Consider the following 6,271-nt stretch of genomic DNA (forward strand, 5'->3'; position numbering starts at 1 on the left):
CGGTGCCGCCGCAGGAGCTCCGGGCAGGTACCGCCGCTCCCTCAGGCTCGTCCCCGCCGCGCCCGTCAAACAACTCCGGGCTGAGCACCCCCGTCAGCATCTGCTGCTGCCACACCGCGCTCGGGGGAGGGTGTGAGTTTCAGCGACTTCTAGCGAAAAAGAAAATTAAACTAACTTTTAATTTCCGTTCCGTATGAAACAGTAGGTTTGTGTGGTGTTTTGTTTTTGGTTTTTCTTTCGTTTGTGTTTTTTTTTTTTTAATTTATTTTTTAAAGTTTCTAGAAGAATAGGGTTTTTAGAAGTTTCTAAATCAGAATATTTTGGAACTTTTAACCAAAAATAGGAAAACTGATGCAAGCTACAAAGACCCAGAATATTTCCATCTATATATATATATTATAGATATAGATACACATAATATGTATAATAACATATAACGTGTATAATATATATAACACATATATATAACATATATAACAGATATTATATATAACATATATAATAAATACTCTGTACAAAACACCCACCTTTTTTTCTGCACCAGATCAATAAAATCTGCTACAAAAGACAACTTTCAGTGCACGAACTGTGAAACTCAGTTAATGATTTGTCCTAAATCGTCCTAATGGAAATGCACGGTGTACACATTGCCACAGAAAATAGAAGCAACTGGCACTTTTTTTACATCTGAGATATTAATGTTTTACAGAGAGAAAAGATTTGGAAATAAGGGCTAAGTGGCTTAAGTGTTAATCAGCTGCAAGATGAAAAGTGCTAGATACCATATTCCTCAGGAAAATGGTCCTTATTTAATAAGGTCCTTATTTAATTCAAATAATTTTAGCAACTTCATATCTTCCTAAAATGGGCATTACCCAAAGTAGCAATTTCATTAAGTGTGTTGTCAGTTGCCAAAATTCTTTTCCAGAAAAATAGTGCATCTCTCTGTATAAACTGTGAATCTTCTCAATGACTGAAACAGAGTACTGGAGCATTTTAATCCCTTAGTTTTTAAACTTGTGTTTTTTCTGTGTGATCTTACCCCGCAGCCATATTTGGGTTGTGCATGTCTGTGCAAGACACAACGCAGTCTGTGCAAGCACCCAGAAAAAGGCTGCTTACCCAGGAGTTCCTTCCAGCACACTCCTATTGATTTGAATACTCTGCAGTAAATATGGTCATTTTACATAGCGAGAATCCATTTGTGTACTGCACAATCAAAAGATACATGTGTGAAAGGATGCAGCATGACTCCTCCTATTTTGAAATGCTCAGTGTGTATGCAGTGGTCAACCCAAGATTTTAGAGTAAATTAAAAATATATTTTAGCCCAAAACAAGGCACAAAAGAACGCTATTTTATTTCTTTTGTGACACACCAGAGTTCTGGTGTTTTCTGAGTTGCTCCAAAAATTACTTGGCAGTATTTGTACTGAAATTGCAACTCTGTAGTTTTTGATGACAACTGCTTCAATTCACCACTGCACTGCACCTGGTGTTCCTAACATAAGGTTATCATGTAAAATCTGTATTTCTGTTAGCAGAGTGTGTGCAGTAACTGCATTTTAGAGCCTTCAGGTCTCGTTAACAGTGTTGAGATAGCTGCCACTGGAACGTGCAGGACATAGCAAACTGGTTTTATTACATAACTGTGGATTTGTGTGCAGCTGGGTCCTAACCAGGCAAAACAGATGCTGTAAGATATAAAAGGATTAAACTGTGTCTGGGTTACAGGCCCAACCTTTTGCTAAATATTTCATGTAGCGTCATCTGGCACATGTTAATTATGTTGTATTATTACTGTTTTAGAAAACAGTAGTTATAAATAAGCAGCTGTTTCTTCCTGCTGCTTTGAGCTTGGAGTAAAATGTTAACACCAGCGTGTTGAGTTTAGTATTTGTCATTAGGTGAAACCCTAAACAATTACATGAGTAATGGTGTCTTTCCAAGGGCCCTTGTCTGCAGGAGGTGACATCTGAAGGTCCCCACTAAAGTCTGCTCTCAGAATCTGCAATAAATTGGCTGATGGCAGCTTTTACTGTGCACTGAAGAGTAGTTTAACTGGAAAGCCAAATGCCAAATTAAACACAGATAAAAATAGCAAGCTGCTCAGTTCTCTATTTAAAATCAGAAATATTCTAAAAACTTTGTGAAGCTGAATTTTCTCCAGATTAAAGCCAGTGAAGGATACCCTTAGATCAAGTTACTTCAGTGGTTTTTCATATTGCAATAGAAATAACCGCAATTAAAACTTGAAAATGAGGACAGCTTTTACTACAGAAGAACTGTAATGGAAAATATTCTTTAAAGAAAATGAAAGACATTTAAGTCCTAGAATCTCATCTAGTCTGAAGCCACACAGTTTCTCTCATGTATGAAGCACCCAAGTGCATCAACTTCTTGGACTTAATGTCTTGTATACACCTGGCTCTGTTATCTGTTACCACATCCAGCTCTGTGGCCTCTAAAACCATTCACCTGAACACCTGGCAGTCATTAATGTACTCATTCTCACAACGCAGTGGAGAGGGATTGTCCCTAATTTTGAGGTTATGAACAGAAGGAAATCCATAACAAACCAGAAGCAGCTGTCAAATTTAACATCAGAAGCTTTTCATCTCAATTTGGGCGCTTTCGTAGCTAACAAGTAAAATATTTGGATGAAGAGGGAAGCATACCTAAAGGAGGTCAGATAAGAAGCAGTCTTAGAAGTAAGTTTGACTTTATTTGAACAGAATACAGTCACCTAGAAAACAAGCTAACTGTCTTTTTACACTGACAGATGCAAGGACAGCACAGATATCACTGGAGAAGCGGTAGTTTCATTACCTCTTAAGCTACTTAGAATAACAAACCACGTTACAATTTCTTAGGACAATCTATTTGTGAGTATTTGCATATTTGCCCTATCAAGTTCTATCATGCAGTCAAGTGAGATATAAGCTACCCAGTTTTTAAGTTTACAAACATCATATTATGCAAACAGTTTCAAGTAAATACTTCTACCTAATTTGAAAAATCTGTCACCTTCCACAGCACCACACAAAGTTCTGGTGTTAAAGTAACATTTAAGCCACAGCAATAGCTAAATATTTGAAATATTTATGTAATACACTGTAAACTCTACGTAAACACTACGTACACCAAAAAAACATACAAAGAACAGGAAGATCTTTTGATTAGCAAAGATACCTCAAATGTATCGCCAGAATCATTTTCTGTTCTTACGACTTATCCCCAAACCACTCCCAGAGAAGGCACAGATGGTGGTGATTTTTTTTTTAGGTTTTTTTGTTTAAACACACAAAGCCAGAATCAACACAACAGGCCAATGCAGTCAAACACTGCTCTTATCTCTAGGAAGAACAGGTAAGGAACTTGCAAGGATGGCTCAGGAAGATTCTAGTTATGAAAGATCCCCAGCATCTGCTTATTGCCCTAGGCTCAAATGCAGAAAAAAATCAGAAATTAAGTTTATTTCAGGAGAACTTTGCTGTACAACTTGGGCAGGAGTGCCAGCTGGAGTTACTTGCCTGTTCCAAGGCAGTACTGAGGCTCAGCTCACAATCAGCTATTAATGGCACTCAGGAGAGATGATTTTTTTTTAAATTAAACTGGTAATTACTGTTCAAAGATTATACTCATAAAGTACTTGACACTACTTTTACTTTGGGTAAACAAAACCTTTAAATAAATAGATCTTTTAAAACGTAGTGTAACTACACAACTTAATGCTTCAAGACAGAATAGAGTACAGATCAGAAGATTATTTAAGTCATTCCAACTTTTTTGTTGTTACAGTATCTAAAAAGTTCTCCTTTACCAGCAAATTATGCAGTGTTTGGCAAAGAAATGCTATTGGTAGTTCTTTAAACAAAGATTATCCCCATTTTGTTAGAAAAAGATGCATTTACGAAAAAATATTTCAATAAGTCTATATCCTAAGCTAGCTAATAATACTTACACGACTGCACTGAACAAACTGCCTTGCATGGTCTATATACATCGAGGAACACAAGCTCAGATGCTCTCCTGGTTTCCCAAAAGACAGAAAGCATTGCTGGAGCCCATCACATTTTGTTGCAAGTCATCTTTGAGAAGTGAGACAAAACTCCATTTTGGCATTGCTGTTTTAGAGCATGTTCCAAGCACTTGTATAACCATCATCAGTGATCCAGAAATCTGCAAAAGATGCTGATATATTGCATTCATGGCATCAAAAAATAGAAAGACTGAGCACTGGAATTCTACATAAAAATGGAGCTTGAGGTATTTATACAACCCTTTATGATGGAGATTGAATCTTACCCGTTGCACGTGGTCTGCAACTGCTCAGGGCTCGTCACATGAAATACCATTCCTGGGTTAGTTTGGAAGACCTGCTGTTGCACAGGGTGTAAATAAGAGTCAGTCCAACTTTTACTGGCTGTAAAATTTGAATATTAACCGTGTGCTGTCTAAGTTCAGTACAAAGGACTAAAGCAATTGGCCTGCACTGAGCTGTAGAGAATGACCAAGCAGGTCCTGCAGCCTGGAGAGAGCCCCCAGCCAGCCCTGCTGCCCCTGCAGAGGCTGCCAGAGTGCAGGGCCTCTGCACCAGGTGCAGCACAGACACCTCAAGGCAGATTCCTTCCCTCTGCTCTCAACAGTGACTCTCACAGCAGCGAGCTCCAAAATGGGTTTAGTGGAGACGAAGGGTCATTTCTGGCCATGTTGACAAAGTACATTTTAGTCAAAAATGTCTGGGATGGATTAACAACAGAACGCTGCATGGATTCACTCAGCTTCTTTAAATGGTCATATTCACTCCTGTACACATCACATAACCTTCGGGGTAAAACTCCCAACAGACCAAACCAACCAACCAAAAAAGCTACAAGATGGATACAATCCAGGGTGGGCACAAAGGGGCTGGATCACCAGTGTCACAGCTGGAAATTCAGCGAGTAAGGCCTCACATTTAAGCAGGTCACTTGAGCTTTTCACTTTGCTTTTGAGATCTGAAAAGGTGCACAATAATTTTCAATAACTTGTTTTCATTTCCTCTATTTTTTTTTTTCAGAAGAGATTTTTGCTTATCTGGCAAGTACACTTTCTTGCATTCAGTATAGGGGCAAGCTGGACAAAAATCATAATAATTTCTAATTCATGCACAAACGTTATGATTTCTCAGGTTGTTAAGGCTGTTGTGCCAGAAAAAGGAACCAAATTCTCTGGGGAAGTATCAGCAACACTAAGCTAAACATAAAACATCTCAACTTTCTTTCAGGATAAAATGTGAAATAGTCAACATGGCCTAAAATCATGCACTCTTTTATTCACCTATTTTTATTCTGACAAGATAGATTAACATTTTCACATGGCCTTTGTAAAATGTCTTTCTAGTTTGTGTGAATACAGCTCGTGTTGTATGATTAATTTCTTACAAAACACATGCACTGGTGAAGGCTATGATAAACTGAACACATTTGCTACAGGGCATTTTTAAAACACTACTGCTTGCAAGACCATCAGTTTGACAGAGCCTGTTATAGAACAAAATAGGCCAAAACTAAAACTTGGCATGCCAGCACACTTTAATTCTGTATTTGTGAAATGACTTCTCAAACTATGGAGCTCTTTTCACTACCTTAAAAGGAAAACCCACACATACACACAAAATTCTAACAATTCTAACACCATATTTGTTCTTTACCAACTAGCATACATCTTAATGGTTTAAAGTGAATAAATTCCTCAAGATTGTGCATATCCAGGCATTACTAAGGAAATAAAGACACCCATCGCTATTCTTCTTAAATTTTATTCCATAATAAAAAATAGAAGATGAAAGAAATAGTGTGTTCAAGAATTAAAGCAATTATTGGTCAATGTAAGGAGCAGTAAACTAATTATCTAAATGATGATTAAGGACCTGGTTCATCAAAAGTAATTCTGGGTCCTCCATGGCGTAGTTGCAGGCTTCTACCAGACAGAAATCCAGATTATCTTTTACTGAAGCAGGTCCTTTATTATCTAGAGAACACTTGATTTCATACTCTATTTATCCTTCTCTTTTTGTTCCTTTTCCTTCTTTTCACGTTCAGCTTTTGCTTCCTCCTCCTCATGTTGTTTAATCAATTGTTCCACCTCCTTTTGCTTCAGAACCCTGATCACTGTCTTTCCGTTCTCTCTGGTCAGTGTTGCAATTTCAACTGAAACACATGGAACAGACAGCGCGTTACATTCTGTCCTGCGGGCACAGCGAGCAGCACAAGGGCGAGCTTTGGCAT

The 6,271-nt window shown here is 38.0% G+C and overlaps 1 long non-coding RNA gene across 1 annotated transcript; it reads right to left on the reverse strand.

The window, feature by feature from the left end:
• Positions 1-2,704: 2,704 nt before the first annotated feature.
• Positions 2,705-6,241, reverse strand: LOC120322861. Its single transcript, XR_005562796.1, has 2 exons — positions 4,308-6,241; positions 2,705-4,193 (listed from the first exon to the last, which is right to left on the reverse strand). It is a non-coding gene; the product is annotated as an uncharacterized LOC120322861 (long non-coding RNA).
• Positions 6,242-6,271: the final 30 nt, after the last annotated feature.

Source organism: Pipra filicauda, unplaced genomic scaffold, assembly GCF_003945595.2.
Source record: "Pipra filicauda isolate LSUMZ 115617 unplaced genomic scaffold, ASM394559v2 scaffold161_size1661140_pilon, whole genome shotgun sequence".
Classification (NCBI taxonomy): Eukaryota; Metazoa; Chordata; class Aves; order Passeriformes; family Pipridae; genus Pipra; species Pipra filicauda.